The sequence below is a fragment of the Gavialis gangeticus genome, unplaced genomic scaffold (assembly GCF_001723915.1).
Source record: "Gavialis gangeticus isolate Ggan-Ray unplaced genomic scaffold, GavGan_comp1, whole genome shotgun sequence".
In the NCBI taxonomy this organism is placed as follows: Eukaryota; Metazoa; Chordata; order Crocodylia; family Gavialidae; genus Gavialis; species Gavialis gangeticus.
Genome location: NW_017728992.1, coordinates 66,555,454 through 66,557,875, shown reverse-complemented (window position 1 = coordinate 66,557,875; position 2,422 = coordinate 66,555,454). Strand labels below are relative to the sequence as shown.

The 2,422-nt window shown below is 47.3% G+C and overlaps 1 protein-coding gene across 4 annotated transcripts in view; it reads right to left on the bottom strand.

The window, feature by feature from the left end:
- The window catches only part of CARMIL1 (capping protein regulator and myosin 1 linker 1), a 371,957-nt gene that overhangs the window by 221,261 nt on the left and 148,274 nt on the right, over positions 1–2,422 (bottom strand). The window lies entirely within an intron of this gene.

The window sequence follows — 2,422 nt, the reverse complement described above, 5'->3', positions numbered from 1 at the left end:
GGGAGGGGGGGGGGGGGGGGGGGGGCGAGGCCAGCACTGCCCTGCTCCCTAGAGACGGTGTGGGGTGCTGGCTGAGGGGGACAGAGGGGCAAACTTCCCACCCCGCCACTCTTGGGAGGTGGTGGCAGCGCTCTGTCGCCCCTCCCTCCACCATTCCTGATGGGCAACTGGCTAGTAATAATAATAATTCTATATGGCATGGGTGTCCGACAAGGCCGGTCTAGCCCAGTGGTTCTCAACCCGTTTTTGTACCAGGACCTATCTGTAAACATCGATGGCCAGTCCCAACCCAGTGCCCCTTATTCCCAACTCGCTGCTCCCTGCCCCCAGGCCCCAGCCCCCAGTGTGTGAGGCAGGGGGTGGATGTGTGTGGTGGGGCATGGGGGCCCCCAAGCAGCCCCTTACAAGCTGGAACTGCCAGCCTGTAAAGGAAAAGCCATGGTTTCCCATGGTTTTCTCCTTTATATGAGAATTCATTTTTAAAGTTTGTTCGCGACTCCTTTCATATATTCTTGTGACCTGTGTCTTTGGGTCACAACCCACGGGTTGAGAAATGCTGATCTCATTGCTGCCTATGCATCTCAGACTGGCCTGGCATACAGAGCTCGTCTAGCACATGCTTCAGGCAGCAAACAGGGCCAGTCAGGGATAATACTGCACATGGCATGTGCAGGACCAGTCCAGGGAACACACTGCATGTGATGCATATGCTGGACTGGACCTGCATGCTGGATCTGGAGCTAGTCTGGATCAGACTCACAGGAAGGTACTGCATGCCAGATCCAGTGCACAGGGCTGGTTTGGCATGGGTGGTGCATATGGCACATGCCCTAGACCAGCTCTGCATACTGTGTGCCCTGGACCAGCCCCACATGCAGTGCATGAAACCTGGGTTGGGACATAGTGCACATGGCACTTGGGGCCAGTCAGTGGCGCACACTCTTTGCTGTTATAATCTCTTAAAGAAAACAAAACTACTAACTAGTCATAATTCAAGAGTGTTTTACTAACTAGCACAGTCATTGCAAATGGCAAACTCGCAGGTGCTTTTACAAGATGCCGCAGAATCCTTTGCTAGTGCCGTTTGTCTAAATTCACCTCAAACTCCAAGAGCATCTTTACATGTGCTCCGGAGTAGAAAGTGGATCCAAGAACTACTCCAATTAAAGCACCCACTGTGTCACAATTATTCAGCATCCTGTGCTTAAAAATGGCGGCGGGGTGCTTAAACTAAAGCTTGTTCAATGAGCTTTAGTTTAAACACCCTCACCACCATTTTGAAGCACGGGATGCTGAATACATGACATGGAGGCTGCTGGAGCGTACTAATTAGATTGAGTCTGCTCCGACACGTGCTAATTAGCACACATTGGAGCTAGGGTTGCCAATGTTTAAATCTATCCCAGGAGGTTTCCAGAATGCCAATGTGCCTGCGATGTATACCACAAACATGCCCTCATGCCTGGGTATATCAATTACAGATTACAGTGCGGAGACTTCACGTCAGGAGGCAAATGCACATTACTATTATATTTTAAAAACCTACTGGATTGCTATATAAATCAGATTCAATGCTGAATATTTATTTTAACAAATTCCCTATCATTTCCCTCCCAGTTGACTCTCAGCAGTCTTCTGGAGATTTATGTCCAATTCCTGAAGACTCCAGGGCAATCCTGGAGGGTTGGCAACCCAAGTCAGAGCAGACATCCAGCATGTGTATAGGTGCCCCAAGTCATTCATCACTCTATAACTCTGAATCATCAGCAATACGGAAATTACAAAACAGCACAGAGCAGTGGTTATAATATCAAGATCTCCACACAGTTCTTTGCAGATTCTGGGGTGTCTCTGAAGACCCTTGTCTACTCTGAGGAAGCCTCCCACCAATGTTAGCAATGGTTGAAAAGCTAGCAAAGACCTAGTGAGGAACTTTTCAATTTTGTGCATTTTATCTGAGCTTCTTCTCATGTGAGGAGAGAAACCCAAAGATATGACATGTTAAAGCAGATGGAGCTGTTATGAGTTCCTCCCTTACCAAGAGGAGGGAAAAGGAAAAACTTTTCTTGCTCCGGATGAGGAGGAAGGAAAGGAGTAACCCTAATACACATTCTCAGAAACCAAATGTAGGATGGAGGGAAAACTGTTTTGAACAGCATCAAATATAGCCACCCACTTAAACATGCATGAGAAAGGCTGATTCACAACTTGCACTAACATGGCTGTGTCACAGCATGACAATGCAGAACAATATCTCAAGTATTAAAATGTGTGTCACCAATTACATTACAACTCTCATATTTCATTCACAGATAACATGTCTCTAGCTCTGTACATTTGCGTAGCATTAAGATTCACTATTTCCTGCATCCTAGGTTTGCACATTAAAGGCAACTTGTTACCAATTCCTGTCTCCACTCAG